Source organism: Panthera uncia, chromosome B1, assembly GCF_023721935.1.
Source record: "Panthera uncia isolate 11264 chromosome B1, Puncia_PCG_1.0, whole genome shotgun sequence".
NCBI classification, from domain to species: domain Eukaryota; kingdom Metazoa; phylum Chordata; class Mammalia; order Carnivora; family Felidae; genus Panthera; species Panthera uncia.
Genome location: NC_064811.1, coordinates 50,990,946 through 51,010,198, shown reverse-complemented (window position 1 = coordinate 51,010,198; position 19,253 = coordinate 50,990,946). Strand labels below are relative to the sequence as shown.

General features: G+C 31.2%; 1 protein-coding gene across 1 annotated transcript in view; it reads left to right on the top strand.

Annotated features, from left to right (window-relative positions):
* The window catches only part of TECRL (trans-2,3-enoyl-CoA reductase like), a 126,020-nt gene that overhangs the window by 99,120 nt on the left and 7,647 nt on the right, over positions 1 to 19,253 (top strand). The gene's annotated exons all lie outside the window — the stretch shown is intronic.

The window sequence follows — 19,253 nt, the reverse complement described above, 5'->3', positions numbered from 1 at the left end:
AGCTCTGTTATCTTCCCTAAATATATAGCATTAAAATATCTCAGAGGAAGACACATAACTTTAATTACCTAATACCTATTCAGCAAAATATCATGGACTCATTTGAAAGTATTAACAGTAGGTACTATGAATTAAACCACATACACTGAATGCATCTACGTTATCAACCACCTGTGATAATCATCCCTTTGTTGAAAGACAAAGAGTAGTTTATGTTTTCTTAACTGGATTCAGACTGATGCCAACTCAGGAACTTTGCATATTCTTATAGGATTAGAAGATCTTTGACCAATAATTGCACTACTAGGCATTTACCCAAAGAATATAAGAACACTAATTCAAAGGGATACATATACTCTTTTGTTTCCGCAGCATTATTTACAATAACCAAGATATGAAACAACCCAAATGTCCATTGATTGCTGAATAAAAATGTGGTATATACATACAATGGAATACTCTTCAGCCATAGCAAAAGGTGAAATCATCCCATTTGCAATGACATGGTTGGAGATAAGGGTATTATGCTAAGTGAAATAAGTCAGTCAGAGAAAGACATACCATATGATTTCAATCCTATTGGGGCTTTAAGAATGGGGGGTGGGGAGAGAGACATAAAGAGAGAGAGAAACAGACTCCTAATTATAGAGAACAATTTGATGGTTATGGAATGGGATAGGCTAAGTAGATGATGGGGACTAAGAGGTGCACTTGTCATGATGAGCACAGGGTAATGTATGGAACTGTTGAGTTATTATATTGTACACCTGAAACTAATATAACACTGTATGTTAACTATCTGGAATTAAAATTCAAAAAAAAAAACTTAAATAAAACAAAACAAAATACTTCCATTTTTATTACCCTAGGATTTCAAAGCAGGCCATAGGATTTGTCCTTAGTGGACAAGAATAATAATTGTTCTAAGTGGATCAGTAGCTCAGCAGTCACACTGTTGCTCCTAAAGTCTTCTCAAAGGTGAGCAGATACGATGCCTCAGCAAATAGGATACTGCACAAATGAGATGTTCAAGCAGCTAAGTTTAATCGGAGAAAAACTTTTGGAAATAAAAAAAATTTCTGCAGGTACAATATGTCTTAGCTTTTATTTCTATATTTGGCAAATGGAAACACGTAAAATCATGTAAAAACATGTAAAATTTCTTCTTTGATAACTGACAGAGCAATATAGAATTGCCTACCAACCCTTCATGGTTAATAAAAACAACATAAAAATAGCATTCTAAGTTATATTTTCATGGCTATTCCAAAGTAATGTATAATTTCTCCAAATGTCCTCTACTTTCTGATTTAACAATCTAAAAAATAATTATAGACATTAAACAAAATCACAATAATTTGTTTATATAATATGCTGTCCCAAATATGTTTCTTTATACAATAGTCTCCCTGAGTGTCAAAATTCTCACCTTATAAGTAAAATACACTTGCATCATCAAATTCTGAAATTCTTGTGTATTTTCAACAATAGTGATTTTTTTTTTGTCAAGGTGAAGATTCTGGGCATATAAAAAACTTATACATTCCCTGCTTTCATAAAAAAAAGACAAAAGAGGCCCTATTTCTGATTTGAATGAGGTATGTATATACATGATATCTTCATATAAGTGATGTGAGTTTGGTCAAGGAGTTTTGTAGTTTGGGAAATGGACACATTTAATGCTATCAGTAGCTATATCAATTGGGAAATAATTCTAAGATGTTGCCACTTCACAACCAACTTTTCATAATCCATTTATTGATGAATTTGTTAAAAAACTGTCAGCTGTGGGCAATCATAAGAGGAAAAAACGGGAATATGTAGTTTCTGCTTTTTATATAGTTTACATATTTAGGACATAACAATTCATTAAAAATATTTAGTAGAATTAATTGAAATTAATTAAAATAAACATACTAAAAATATTATCCTTATGTTTTATTCTTTTATTTACTGGGCTGTTTGGATATAAAGGAATGGACATTACCTCAAGCTGTAAATTCCTGTTCAAATTTTGGAACTGGGAACCTGACTGACATGATCTATCTTCTCTCAGGCCACTTCTCTATTACAATATCTTAAAATGCATATTCTTTCCATTTCTATCACTTTTGCAGAACATACCATTTCTAAAAACAAAACAAACACCCTTAAAGTCTAAACCTAAAATATATCATGAGGGTTATAAATCTTTTTTCTGAGAAATACATAGATCTATAAATTTGTGTCCAATGATATCTTTATAGATTGGGTTATTTATTGGTTTATTTGGTATTTTATAACTCCTCCGACACATCTAGATATAAATCAGTTTACAGGGTCTTTAGGAGAATGAATCTATGCAAAGTAGACTAGACCAGATTGGGCAATGAGTCTCATGTAAGGTGTCCCTCCATCAAAAATAGAACTTACTATATCTTCATTAATAAAGGCCTCATTCGAAACAAAGGCTGGAAATAAACTTAAGCAAGCGTTCAAAAATATAATCACGTATTTCAGCTTCTATTGTCCAGATAATTTAATAAAATGATTATTATGATCCCTACCAAACTATAGCTTTGCACCTTCCATTTGGAATGTTTAAGAATGGTAGCCAATAACATATTTAAATTTATGAATGTAATTAATCTTATGAAAGTAAATAAATTAACATCAGAGTTTTCAGACTGATACTGGATTTGTGATTACATATAATACTTTAAAAAATTAGACTTCACTTAATCTAATAATTCCTCTAATAGCTGCTTTTTTTAAATAATTCTGGAATAATACTTTCTCTGATCCCAAATAAAATTTTGCAAATAGTGTTTTTAAAATACCACATCTTTATCTCTCACACATTTCTTATAAAAAGTAGCTAGAGAAAGAAAATAATCAGAGGAAAAACAACAAAATTTAAATCAGCTGCTATGCTACTCCATATTATCACAGCATGCCTCTATTCCCCACTCCTCATCATGTCTACCTCAAGCTGCTATTTTAAAGGTGTTTTTTGGTTTGTTTGCATGTGTTTTTAAAAAATGTTTTGGCTAATTTTGAATAAAAATAGACCTGTAGTTCATTTTTTCTTTTAGCAAGTTTTGTGTAAACAAAGTTATTCTCTGACTCATACACACACGCAAACACACACACACACACACACACACACACACACACACACATACACACAGAAATTTTAAACAATATTTCTTAAGAGAAAGACTATGTTGTGTCAAATAATTTTTAAATAAATTAAGCATATTCTTATTTTTTAAAATATGCATGTTTTATCTTCTCTATAGAAATGTTAAGTCTAATGTCTAAGAATAGTCAAATATTAAAATTCAATGTTGTAGTTGAATATCTTGTATACTGACATTTAATCTTCAGTAACTAAATGCATTTTGAAGATATTTTAAGTTCATTTTTAAGTAACTGGCATTCAGAACATGTTAAGTTTTAGCAGCTGCTATATTTCAGTTAAAATATTTGTTCTCATAAGATGAAATACAATGACCTGTGAATCAGTAGTAAGGGTTCTTTATATTTTTATTTTAATAGAAAAGAAAACCTTTATATTGCTCCTGGATATTAAAGGTGATTACAGCAAATGTTACTTTATAAGCACAATTAAAGGCATTTATGCAGCTTTTGCATAATGATAATAATTAAAAACCGTTTATTTTAAAGGCTGCTTAAAAGTTAATTTTCACCCAGGTGCATATTGAAGCCTATAATTAGCCTTTCTTCAGAGGAGGTTTGGTTGAGGAAATACATAAAGGCATTTCCAAAGGCAGAAGTTCACTGCTAAAATGGGATTTTGGTTTTTAACTTTAGTTTGATAATGGTGCTTAAAATATGTGAGAACAAATGCTCCGAAATACTTTAAAAAATGAGTCTATAATCATCCCAGATTGATTTCATTGAGAAGACATATAGAAGACCTATTTTCATATAATTTGTTTGGGAAATGAAGTCCCATAAGACTGCTACCTGGAAAATTTTATTATTTACAACAAATATAAGAAATTTTCAAAACAATTACAAAGCAGAATTTCCTATGTATCTCGTCATTCTACTGGGCTGGAAATCAATGCTATTTCTATAATAAATCCTCACTTAACAATTCATTCTTCCTCTACTAGTGATGTCCTACTTACTATCCATTCACCAGATGGTGCATTTTCCGAAAGCTCTCTCATATTTCCAGACAGAATCTCCAAGTAGAGGTAATCATTACACTTGACCTAGTTGCTAATTTTCAATACAGAATATAATAGTATATATAATCCCAATAAGGACTTTTTAAATCCAAGTACTGATACTTTAAGAAGTTTATAGAAATAAAAAAGTAATTTAGTATTTATTATTGTGAAATATCTGACACTAGCTGAAGTTTGTTTACTTATTTTTTTTTAAAAATGAGTCATTCTTCTGCTGTATAATTTTTTTTAATGTTTATTCATATTGAGAGAGAAAGAAAGAGAGAGAGAAAGAGAATGAGCAGAGGAGGGGCAGAAAGAGAGGGAGAGAGAGAGAGAATCCCAATCAGGCTCCATGCCCAGCACAGAGCCAGGCATGGGGTTTGATCTTATAATTATGAGATAATGATTTGAGACAAAATCAGGAGTCAGATGCTTAAGTGACTGAGCTCCCCAGACACCCCTGTTTACCTGTTTAAATATGAGTTTTCCTATCCATAAAATAAAACATTAGAGGTAAATAACCTAGGATATCCTTTCCTAATATTCTTATAGAAAATTGTTGATGATTCAAATAATTGTCAATTCTTATTGTTTTCAAAAACTATATATCATAAAATCCATGTTTGAATTATATGATCAATGTTTACTTTTTATATAGCATAATTTCTACTAATTTGTTAAATGTATTTATTAGTATGAGGTATCCAAAAAGCAGGTCTGAATTTTCCTAAATGAATTAAACATGATTTCTTCTTTCTTGGAGCTTTCTATTTGAGGTATAAAATTAGAATATAACAATTAAATAAATGAGTGACAAACTAATTTTAGACTATGATCAATGATGTAAGGAAATGAATTATGTGCTATGACAAAGTTAAGTAATAATATGAGGGGTAAAATGAGGAAGATGGTGTGATCAAGAATTTACTCTGTAAGGGGATGACCTTTTAGCAGACACTCAGAGTATTTAGATAGGTGAAGGATTGGAGAAAGAATATTTTACACAAATGAATTGACATGTGTAAGGTATGGGGACAGGAAAAACTTGGTATGCTTGAAGATCAGTAAGCCATCCAGAATAGACGGAGTGTACTTGGAGAAAGAGTCATGCACATTGAGTTTGGCGAAATATCCTGGATTTTAAAGGTGATTACAGCAAATGTTACTTTATAAGCACAATTAAAGGCATTTATGCAGCTTTTGCATAATAACAATAATTAAAAACCGTTTATTTTAAAGGCTGCTTTAAATAGTGATACAGAAATAGTGAATATACATGTCATGTATGGCCCATAGGCCAGTCTAAATCTTATACTACTTGGTATATTATTGTAGAAAATTCAATTCTGCTATAGAATATAAGGATGTATGTAGTAAAGGAGACACATAAAGAAATTCCATCAAGGTAATTTCCAAGAGGATAATATTAAGATTTTATTCCAACTGAAAGAAAAAAAAATATGTAAGGCAATAAATAAATATAATGTGATCTGATATACTTTTTTAAACTTTTTATTTATTTATTTATTTATTTATTTATTTATTTATTTAGAGAGGGAGAGAGAGAATCCCTAGCAGGCTCCCGCTGTCAGCGCAGAGCCCAAGGTGGAGCTCGATCCCACAAACTGCGAGATCATGACCTGAGTTGACCACCCAGGTGTCCCAGTGATCTGATATACTTTTAAAAATAGCTCATTCTGTTTCTTATGTGAAAAAAAAAAATGTGTGGATAAAGAGATGACACAAGAGAACATTTAGAAGAATCCAGTAATATCCAAAGGGAGAAATGCTTAGCTGCTACAGGATGCTCTGGGTCTTGCTTTTGTGTTACAGAGAATGTCTATAGAACATTCTAGATTCCAGGAAAGAGTTGGGGTGAAGGCATGGTGGGTCTAGATTTTGAATCTTAAGTCCTTTTATTGGCCTGAATAAACAAACCCAAACCATTACAGTGTCAATAAGTCTAATCTACTTGTGTGTGTGTACACACATAAAGAGCAAGAGCTTCCCATGCCCTTTGACATTCTTGCATTTGCCAAGCATATCCCTGAATGACATCCTTAGTTAGAATATGGAGAACTTTTTCAAAGCCTATGAGGCTGCACAATGCATCTTTGGATGCATCTAACAAGTGGATCTACCAAATCAATCCACGCTCTAAATCATGGAGTACTATATAGCTTCAAAATATGTGTTCTAGGGGCACCTGGGTGGCTCAGTCAGTTAAGCATCCGACATTGGCTCAGGTCATGATCTCACAGTTTGTGGGTTCAAGCCCCGCATCGGGATCTGTGCTGATAGTTCAGAGCCTGGAGCCTGCCTTGGATTCTGTGTCTCCCTCTCTCTCTGGTCCTCCCTCATTCATGCTCTGTCTCTCTCTTTCTCTCAAAAATAGATTTTAAAAGTTAAAAAAAATTAAAAAAAATAAAATATATATTCTATGAATTTTAATTGGCATAATTAAACTCTCAAATGAAAACTTAAATAAGTAAAATAGAATGTACAAATGGATACTTTATGTAAACCTGTGGGCATTTTACATCACTAAAGTAAAATAAATAACCTGTAGGCATTTTACATCACTAAAGTAAAATAATAAATAAATAAATAAATAAATAAATAAATACAACTGCTAAAGATGATAAGATCCAACTTATATATTAAGTAATAATATACAAACAAGAATACCACAAAAAATGTATTAACATATTCACAATTGTTTTGGATTAGGAAGATTAAAACTTTTTTCTTTCTATTGTTCTATGCTTTCCAGATTGTTTTCCATGTACAAGTATGGTTTATTTCACTATAAATTATAAAGTAAATAATTTATTAAACAAACCAGATTCTTTATAAGCTGGTTCCTCCATTTTTTTTTCTCTAGTGTCATTTCCAAATATATTTCCTTATACTCTATGTGTTCAAATAATCACTAATCAACTTATCACATATTGAACTTTTCAAGTGACTAAGTTTCTGCATACATTCTTTATTTTACAATATGAACTCTTTTTTTTTTTTTTAATTTTTTAATGTTTTATTTTATTTTTGAGACAGAGAGAGACAGAGCATGAATGGGGGGAGGGTCAGAGAGAGAGGGAGACACAGAATCTGAAGCAGGCTCCAGGCTCTGAGCTGTCAGCACAGAGCCTGACGCGGGGCTCGAACTCACGGACCGTGAGATCATGACCTGAACCGAAGTCGGATGCTTAACCGACTGAGCCACCCAGGCGCCCCACAATATGAACTCTTTTAAAGATTTTTAGTTTATATTGAAATTATCTTTATATATATATATATACACACATACATATACACACACACACATACATATATATATGTATACCCAAAATGATACATTATTCTAAGTATAATGAATTTTTCAAACTAAGCATATATAGATTATCAGAAACAGAATGTTACCAGCAGCTTTCCAAGTCCCCAACCCAACCCCCTCCTCATGCAACTTTGTTGTCACTAACCTCTCTAAAAGTAAAACTAGTGTGACTTCTAATAGCACAAATTAATTTTGCAAGTTTTGTGATTCCCTCCTGTGTCTGTTTTTCTTTACTCAAATCATACAAGTTTAATAAATATTGTTACATGTATTTTTGTATATTTTTCTTCTACTTAATATGTGTGATACCTTCATCCTTTTTGATATTTTTTATAGGTTTTAATTTTCATGGGCATTTAGGTAAATTCTGACTTTCGATTATCACAAATAGTGTAGTTATGAACGTATTAGTACTTTTTTGGATAAACATATTTAGGCCTATTAAGTATGTACCTAACAGCTGACTTGCTGTGTCATGGGTAGGTTTATTTTTCAGTTTTAGTAAATACTGTCACAAAGTCCGTTCTTCCAACACACGGTGTTTTCCATTTTTCATTTGGTCGGGTATATATTGATATATCACTATACATTTAATTTGCATTTTTCTCATGGCTAAAGAAGTTAAGCACTTTTCATATGCTTAATAGTCAAATGGGTATCCTGTTTTGTAAACTGCTATTTGTCTTTTACCCAAAAAAGATTGTTGAATTTTCTTTCTTACTGATATATAGAAAATCTTCAGGGATTAAGTTGTTGAGTTCTTTGTTTTATATGCATCTACCTTCGCCATTGTCTCCTTCATTTATTTCTCTATGGATGGATCTATGAACCTAACAAATATGTTCTCTTGTTCTGTGAGTTGCTTTTCTAGTCCTTCAATGCATATTTTAATAGTAATGTTAGCATTAGTATAGTCTAATCATTTTTCTTGTATAGTTATTGCCTTTTGTGTCTTTTTAAATGCTCTTTCCCTCATCCAAGGTCACCTATGTTCACTATGCTCTGGAACTGATGCTTTTGTGTTCAGGGTAAGATAGAGGTCAAAATCCATTTATACTGTATAGATAGTCAGGGTCCTAAAACTGTTTATAAAGAAAAAAATTGCCCATCACCTTTTAGTTTTATAAATTGAGTGTTTATGTTAAGTCTATGTTAGGGGTTTACAAATATATCCCATTAGTCAGGCTTAGGCTGTTTTTGTTTGGGTTTGGGTTTAACCTTGCACTGATTTTACCTTGGCATTATTTAATGACATTTCCTGGTGGCATTTGTCCTACCTCTTCACATTTCTTCATCTTCTTAAACACTGTTTTGTTTATATTTGGGCCATTACATTTTTATTTGAATTTTAGAGCCACTTTGTAAATTAAAAACTCTCTTGGGATTCAAATAGGAATTATATTGAATTTATAGATTAATTGAAGGAAAATTGATCTTTGCAATATTGGGTTTTACAATTCACAATCTCTCAATTTATTCAATCTTTACTTTCTATCAATAAAATCATTTCCATGTAGAGATACATAGAGATACATATTTCATTAGATTTATTAACAGATCTTTTTATCACTATTTTAAATTATAACTTTTTAATCTTCTACTTGTCAGGTTTAAAAAAATTATTACCTTCAAAAATTTGCCACATTATTTCTAATAGTTTTCTGAAGAAAATTTGGATTTTTCAGCAATATAACTGTATAATGTGCAAATATTTTTGATTTTTCTCTAATAATTGCATACATGTACATATGTGTGTATATACATTCTCAGTACAGTAGTGTATGAAATAATGAGAGATAATTTGCATTTTTACATCAGAGAAACATCAATGTTTTATCACTGATTATTAGGTTTGCTTTAGGTTTTTGTAGGTGTTCCTTATCAAATTATGGAGTATTCCTTCTATATTTAGTTTGTTAAATGTTTATAATCGTCAAAGAGGAAAAATTTCCTCTACAGTTCAATGTCCTTCTAGCTGGGCTAAGAATCAAATTGATATGAAACAGATTAACAGGAGAAAATAAAATTTAACAGCAAACATATGGGGAATCCACACAGACATAGAAATTCCAAAGACAGGCAACAAGACTTCTATGAGCTCTGGAAAGGGGTAGGGGATCTGAGGATACAAAGGAGAGAAAGATCATTAGCAGGAGATGAAAAGAGATGTTTGGAAACCAAAGTTGCCCTATTATGTAGATAAGTTTCTTCGTAAGGAGCATTTTCTGTCAATAGCTCTCTTCCTGGTAACAAGCAGGTAATTAAGGAGGAGTTATAGAGTTTTTCCTGAAACTGCTGAGTTTTGACTGCTTCTAACTCAAACTAGTGTTCTTGCCAAAGTGGCTCATCTTGGGACTGCCTGCCCTTGGCACCTACAAGATGGGAGTATTGAGTTTTCTCAAATGGTTTTTTCATCTATTGTAATGATCACATTTTTTTTCTTCTTATTCTTTAGGGTTTTTTTCCCATTCTTTTTTCTAACTTCCTCAGAATGGAGTTCAAATAATTTTTAACATTTTAAATTTTATAACAAATGTTCCACTAACCATAGCTTTTGATGTATCTCCAAAGTTTTGATATATCACTCATTTACTATTTTACATTTTAGTAAGAATACATTGTAATTTATGTTTTTCTGATTTGACTCATGGATTATTTAAGAGTAAACTTTTAGTCTCTCAGAATTTGAGATTTCTTTTATTTTTGAAAGTCGATGAGACTTTGTTGCACAGCATATGGTCGAATTTGGTAAATTCCTGCACACTCAAAAAATATGAATGTTGCAATATGTGCACATTTTATATAAGCTTACTAGACTTTCATGAATTTCAGTCCTTTGCATATTTAAAAATGCACAATGCATTATTGATATATATCATAAACTATTAACATTGACTTATTTGCATATGTGAAATTAGTATGTATTACTGAAAAAAACCCTCAAATTTTAGTAGGAACTTCAATTACTCTTGTGATGAACCCAAACATCTGCAAAACCATCTTCTATAAGTTCTACATTTAAACATTTTAAAACATGGGTCTATTTTGGTAATATCTATGAGGCTCACTTTCCTTACCTATTCACTATCACAGTAATTTATGCTTTATACAATGATGGGGATAAAATAGGGTAGCATTTTAATTTTTTGGTGTATGGCTAAAATTATAATGCTAATCTCTGTTAATTTTCCCAATAGAATTGAAAGGGAACACAAAGGTCATTTGAAATGAAACCCTTGGGCTCCTGGGTGGCTCAGTCAGTTAAATGTCTGACAAGGTTTTGCGTTTGAGCCCACGTTGGGCTCTGTGCTGAGTGCAGAGCCTAGATCCTGCTTTGGATTCTGTGTCCACCTTGCTCCCTCTCTGCCCCTCCCTGGCTAGCACTCTGTCTCTCAAAAATAAATAAACATTGAAATGAAATCCTTGTTTGGGTTTATGAGGAAAAGTATACAGTGTGATGGGACAATTCGGTTAGCACGAAATAACTGATGAGGTGGAGGAATTTTTGAAGTATACATAGAATAAAGAAATGATTTTTAGAAAGGAAAATTCACTAACGACTTGCATTGGCTTTTCCAAATGATATAACAACAAAACAGAAAACCCTTTCCTAAATAACAACATGAACTTCAAAGTAAAGAATAAAATCAACAAGTGTAAAAAAATGAAATTTAACCAAATAAAATTGATAAGACTGTTTTTCTTTTCATTGACAATACAGCAGGTTTAAGTTTGAAGTTTGTCATTTATATATGTGAACTGCTTGAGACTGAGTTTAGTTTTTTACTTTTAATGAAGGAATCGATAAATTTGCAATTTTTACAGGAAACAGGATTAAAAATCGTAATCCATCCCTAAGATCTCAGAAAGACTTGATAGGGCAAAACTACGAAGGAGTATATTATATATAAGAATTTGATTACCAAAATATAAAGAAATATATTCACAGTATTTTAGTTTGTTATTATTTTATTCCAATGAATCTAGGACATAAGTCACAAACCATGCTAAATTGTACAACATAGTTTGCAACTGAAAATTAAACATTAGCTTTTGATACCATTTTAGAGCTCTTTTGGGAATTCAGGCATTCAGTGATCTCTAGGCCACACAGTCCATATGCAGTGGCTGTTAATTATAGCAACATTCTCTCTGCTGATCTAGGAACTTTCTAAAACATTCTCCATATGCTCCAAAGAACAGTTTGTCTTCTATTTGGACTCTAATTAAAATTTTAAAAGTACCTAAAATTTCAGCATATGAAGTTATTTTGTGTGTATGTACTTGTGTGTATAATAGGTGTATGTCCTATTTATGTTTAACTGATTTAGAGCTCCAAACTATGTATCTTGAAGGTTATTTCTTAAAAGTATGTCATAAATTACTCTTTTCTCTATATTTTGTGGTTCTTAATGTTCATATTCTGTGACATTATTAAAACTACTCCTAGTCAATATAGATGTTTTCAACTAAATGGATAGAGTGACATATGTCATATGCTTATATAGATTTCTCTCTCCCTAGTTTAAATCCATTAAGAGGATCTCTCTCAATACTAGAATTAAGATTAAGCTGGTCAGCTTCATTTTGTTTTGGTTTGGTTTTGATTTTTTTTGTTTTTTTTTTTCAACTTTATTGAGATATAATGGAAATATAACATTGTGTAGGTTTAGGTATACATGTGGTATTTGGTACACATATATGCTTTAAAGTGATTATCAGCATAAAGTTAATATATCCATCACCTCACATAATAACTTTCATGTGTGTATGGTAAGAACATTTAAGATTTATTCTCATAGACTTTCAACAGCAAGGTGGTTACTTTGATATGTAGGGTTCTCTATTATTGGGCCATAAGTATTTCAATTTCCCACTCAGCCAAAATAATCACTTACATTTCCTTGATCATAATATAATATTTCTAATATGTCTGCTTTCCTTCACGCATTGTACCTACTTGTAATAAATTTGATCTCATCCCAATTCTTTCTAATACCCAAGACCTAACTCAAAGTTTATCATCTCCAGAAATTCTTTTCCAAAACTTTTTCCTCTAGTAAGTTTTATATTTTCCTTCTCTCTTCCCCTAATGTCATATGTATATATATTTATTTTACTTTTGTAGTCAAAATCATGGAAATAGAGTTAGGCAGTCAAGACTTCAAATTGTATTCTCATATTTATTAAATGTGTGATATTTGATAAGACTCAGATTTTTAGCTCTCAGTAAAATAAGGACAATAATGTTTAAATCATAGCGAAGTCATTAGCCCAATTTCTGGTCTATAATAAATAAATGATGGCTTTACCAGTTTTATTACCATGATTTCAGATATATTGTTAACTTAATCAAAGTACTTCCCTCAAGTATTAGAGAATATCTTTCAGAACAGGAACCATGGGATTTTCATCTATCTAAACTCTAGCACACTGTATGGAATGACTACTCAAGAAGTGTTCAGTTAAGAGGATTTGCTCTCTATGTTCTCAAATGTGAATTTTAACCTTCTGTTTCTTTGTTTGCCAATAGCAGAAACAAATAACTTCTAAAATTAATTACTCTACAGTCCGGTGTAGTTATTTACAAATACAGATTCTTTAATTCTGTGAGAAGAGATAAAAGTGCATAGGCTTAAAAAGAAAGTAATATAAAGACAAAACATTTAAAGACAAAATTAAATTAGCTAAGTAGAGGTGAATTTCTCATATGTAACAAAAGAATAATAATAAAAACCTATTCAACTGGATTATTGTGACATAAAAGAATGTACCTTTTAGTTACTTTTCCAATATAATTGCTTCATGTGACTTTCTGATATATTTCAAGTCACTTGTTAAAAGTTGTTATTAACAACTTAATTTTAACTCAGGATGACTTTTCACACCCCAACTGATATTTTTATGATTCAGCATTATGTATCTAGTATCATCTTTGAGTTATTATCTTGTTCTGAACATTATTTGGAACTAGGTAGATTCAAACTAATTAAATACATAAGTAAATGCACAAATAAACAAATGTTAATATATAATTTTAGTATTATTTTCTTACTGCTAAAAGACTAAAATTGTAAGAACTAATCAAAGAACATAAGTCAGTGATATAAACACTTTTCTGAAATCAAGGTAAGAGTTTACTTGTTCTTATTCAATATCTGTCATATTAGGTTGATCTGCCTGTGTATAACTTGGTGTCTTCTATAAGACACAGCCACGTTAATTTACTTCAATAAATTAATTTTACCACTATCTTGTAGTCTTCATGAGGGTGTGGTTTGGATATAAAGCTATTGTAAAATATTACATTCCATAAGGATTACTATTTAAAAATTTATATATGAATACTAAATCTAATACATACAAAATTATGCTTAAATTAGTAAATACTAAATTAGCTTTTAAAACTATACTTAGCATTTACTAAATTTAGACTTTAAATATGATAAGGATAATAATTTAGAAATTATAGGCCAATAAGCTGGTTCCAGTGGACCTGAAATTAATTATGGGGTATATAAAAATAGAACACATACAATCAATAAAGATTTTAAGATATTTTTCTATTAATATTTAATAGTCATGCAAAACCACTTCAAAAATTGTATTTAAAATTTCAAGGGGGTGGGGAATCTCAGTAACCATGAATTTTTCATTTGCAAAAACTCGCCAAACTACATAATTCATAAATACCAACAACAGACAAATGATAAGTATTCAGTGAAAATGACATTCTACGTTGGTACCACTATGCAATTTTACTTTCGCTTTTCACTCTACGAATGAAAAGTTCTTTTACATACCTCTAACCTTTGCCAGTCTCTGGCCACTTTCCAAATTTTTACAGACTATCCTACTAAACTGATTGTTTCTGTGCTGGATATTGAGAATCCAATGTCCAATGTCATTCCATGACAACAGATCTTGATTAGACTCTAAGTTCTCATTTCTACTCACTCTAGGCTCCTGCATTTACTTGATCATTTGCATATTTCTCACCAGTGTATCCTCTGTGAGTTCAGAGAATCTTCTGTTTATTTTTGTGTGTGTGTGCATTTTTAGCACTTGAATATATATAATCTCTTAATAAAGTAACCTCATTACTATCCAACAACGTTTCACTAAGAAAAAAAGAATAAAGGGGCACATTACTCTTTTGGCTTTTTTTATATTTTGTTTTAAATAGCTGTTTCTTACTGCCAGCAGATTCTCCACATCTGTGATTAAGTAGAGGTAAGTGTATATATATATACACACATATATACATACATATATACATACATATATGTACATATATGTATATATACATGTATATACATGTATATATATACGTATATACATGTATATATACATGTATATATACATATATGTATATATAAAAGTGTTAAGATTCTGATATAATTACTTGTCATGATTAAGCATTTATAACTCAATTAACATATAGATTTAAGGTTAACTTAAATGTAAGTGAAAATAATGATCTGTCTTCTAGTAGTACCAGCCTTTGAGTCAACTAAACAGAACAATATGGATCCAAATTAAATATTCAAAATGTCTCTTGAAGGTGTTTGTCTAATCCTACTTTCACCAGCCTTCTTCATCATTACAATTAAATGTGTTTATATATATGCACACATGCACACATGTATACGTGTTTATCCTCAAATGAACAAAATCATAAAGCTATGAAATCACCTCTGAAGATAAATTGAGCTGATAACTTCTCTATGAAACTTTCCATAACCTGACGCTCTCCTATACTCTCCTCTTCTCACAAGTTGTGGTTGTTTCTTATATACTTAATCTCTATTATACTTAAACACACTCTATTATATCAGTTGATACACCGTACATCATATTATAAGTACTTACCTTCTTGCCTTAATAGATAGTATATTCTATGTATTTCTTGCAGGCAAGAATCAAGACTTAATCATACTTAAATGTGTAGTCATGAGCAAATATTTAAGAACACTACAAGGGTTCAATCAACAGATTACACACCAGTAAGCGTTCAGTTTTAGAGGTCTTTCTTTTTTTCTTTATCTCTTTTTTTTTTTTTTCAATTAGGGATACTGACTCTAGAGTTGCTAATGTGAAATGAATTTCTATTCTACAATAGTATATAATTCAGATGAATTATTTTTTTTAGCAACTGCTACATAGGGAAAATTTCAGTTTTAAAAGACTGACAATTGGACTGCCATTCAGTGATTATTGAGACAAACTGGTCACTTTCATCTACTTGAACTTGATTCATGAAAAAACATTAAATCTGGTAATGTGCAACAGGCTACTGAGAAATGCAGAGCAAAGTAAGCAGTTTTATATTGAGGACTATAAAAACATATATTATGTGAGAAAAAAATCTTAAAATTTTCATACTTCTAGCGTGAGTATAGGGGATGATCACATTGCTTCTACATTGTTATTTGCAAATAATAAATTATAAAACATTATACTTCTTTGTCATCTTCTTGAATGATAACAAGAAGTTTGTCCCTGAGAAACACAGAGAACAATACTTTTTCAGATATTTCAAAAAATGGAAATAAAATTTTATTTCTCAGAGCACTCAAATATCTTATTGACATATACAATCTACAGATAATTTGTAACATAGGAAAAACATTACAGCAGTAAAAAATAGACAAAAGATAACAGTCCCTTATGGGGTTCTTCGATGTATTAAATACACTAATGGGCAGGGGATATACTAGGCAGGTTGCTAAAATGTCAAAATAGTAGTATATATTTGTGATATTGAATGGAAAAGCAAGGAATCATTGAAGTTAAACTTCAATATAATTGCTAATTCAACATTTTGTGTCAGAAATTAATGATACAGAATTGAAAGGTTAGATGAAATTAGATGAATATATATATATTTCTACTTATATCGGTGATTAACATAACATATTCCATTTTTGGAGCTTTGGTTCATTTTGTGTGTGTGTGTGTGTGTTTTGAGTCTTTCTGACTCATTGCATGGAAGTGCTTTTTTTTTTTATCAAGAATGATGGTGGAAATGTCAAGATAGAATTGACACAGCTTTATTGATAAGATATATGTACATTAGAACTAATTAGTTCTCCCTTTAGTCCACTGAATCACATAGTTTCTCTTAAGGACAGGAAGACTTAAAAATCAAGAGAATATGTTTAAGAAATAAATGAAAAAAGGGGTCTGTGGGTGGCTCAGTTAAACATCCAATTCTTGGTTTCGGCTTGGGTCATGATCTCAGTTTGGGAGGTTGAGGGCCTCATGGGGTTCTATATTGACAGCCCAGAGCCTGCTTGGTATTCTCTCTCTCCTTCTCTTCCCCCTGCACTAGCACTTTTGCTCTCTCTCACTCTCTCTTTCTCAAAATAAATAAATAAACTTAAAGTTAAAGAAAAGAAATAAATGAAGATGTATTTAGTCTTCTGTATTAACAAAGAAACCTAACTGAAAAAGCAGTACCACTTAATATAACTTTAAAAAACATTATAAAAGACCTGAATATGAACATCCAAGAAGCTCAATGAATTCCATGTAGGATTATTTCAAAGAGACTCATACCCAAACACATTATAATCAAATAGCGGAAAGACAAAGAGAGAATCTTTAAAACAGCAAGAGAGAGATGACATCCTATACAAAAGATGATCCTCAATAATATTATCAGTAGATTTCTCATCAGCAACTTTGGAAGCCAGAAGTCAGTGGGCTGATATATTTGAAGGGGAAAAACAAACACGAAACAAACAAAAAACCAAAAAACACAAAAACTGTCAAGAATTGTATAGCTAGCAAAAGTGTCCTTCAAAAATGGAGAGATGAAGATATCCCTAGATAAGAAAAGTTGAGAGAGTTTGTTATCGCTAGAGTTTGGTCCTGAAAAAAATTATAAAGGTATTCTTGCAGGTTTTAATGAAAGGACATTGAACAGCAACTAAAAGTGATATAAAGAAATTAAAATCTCGGTAAAAGTAATACACAGGCAATTATAAAAGCTAGCATTATTGTAATGATAGTTCATAACACAGGTTTTGGTTTTATTCATGATTTAAGAGACTAATACATTTCAAAAATATTAGTCTAGAAGCTAGTATTATTGTAACTGTGGGTTGTGACTACTTATTTTATGTTGTAATAATTTAAGAGATTAATGCATTAAAAACATAAATTTATGAAAAAACATAACTTTATGATTTCAGACACACAATGTGCAAAGATGTAATTTTGTGACATCAATAACTGAAAAAAAGTGGGAACAGAGCTTTAAATGAGCAGGTTTTATGTTACTGAAATTAAGCTGGTATAAATTTAAATAAGTGTTATAACGTTAGGATGTTAAATATAATCCTCATGGTAACCCAGATAGAAAGAGTTATAGAATATACACAAAAGTAAATGAGAAGAAATTTAAGCCTTTTCAATATAAAATATCAGCTTAACACAAAACAGACAGTAATGAAGGAAATGAGGGACAATATAAGCTATAAGACATCTAGAAAATAAATAGAAAAATGACAAAACTAATTTTCCTCTTATCAGTAAGTAGTTTTAATATAATTGGATTAAACTTTCTAGCCAAAAGACAGCTATTGGCAGAATAGAGAAGAAATCTGAGCTAGCTATATGTTGTCTACAAGAGAGCCACTTTAGATCTTAGGATGCAAATAAGTTGAAAGTGAAGGTTGGAAAAGATATTCAATGCAAATAGTAACCAAAAGAGAGCAGGTATGATTATACTAATATAATACAAATACACTTTAAATTTAAACAAAGTTTGTAAGAGGAGAAAAAAAGACATATAAATAAAAAGTCCCATACGTCAAGAAGATATAACAATTATAAACATTTATGTCTCAACAAACAATCAAATAAGAAGCAAAAATTCACAGAATTAAAGAAATAAATTGATATTTCCACAATTGTTACAGACTTCAATATCCCATTTTTAATAATGAACAACTAGACACAAGATAAAGAAATGAAGAACCCAAATAACACAATGAACTAACTAGAATTAGCACATATAGGACACTGTATCTGTCAGGGAAGAAGATCCAGCTACCAATCCCAAGTGAGTATACCCATTGTGTGGAAAATGTGAAAATCATGACAATGTCAACCATCAGAAGTAGGAGTTCACAGACACTGGTCCACTGCATATTCTATAGCATTGCAGCTGCCAAAGAGGACTCACCATGTATATCATTAGTTGGAACAGCACTTTACTTACAGAAAGGAGAAGAAATAAAAGATCAGTGTCTGTAGTATATGCAGGTCTCCCATGGCCACCAGGCCTGTCTGATAGCCCACTCAGGGTGATGGACTGCATGCACCCTTCTTCTAAAACAGGTGAAGATCCTATTCCCCTCCAGCATAATGGCAGATATACTGCGGGGGCTGGCCAAATGCCATACGATGCATACTATTAAGCAACAAAAGAATTTTGCTGTGTACTGAGAACAGGGCAATATTTTCTTCTAATGAGAAAGAAGAATATATGGGCAAGCAGCTGATGGCCACTCGGCATCCATTTGGGGGAATGTCCCAGACTCCAGACACTGATTCCTCCACACTATCCAACAACAGAATACATTCTTCTCAAGTGCACATGGGACATACACCAGAATATGCATACATTAGGTCACAAATCGTGTCTCTAAATACTTTAAAAGATCAAATCTTTTGATCTTTTCTGATCACACAGATTGAAGTTAGAAATCAATAGCGGAAGG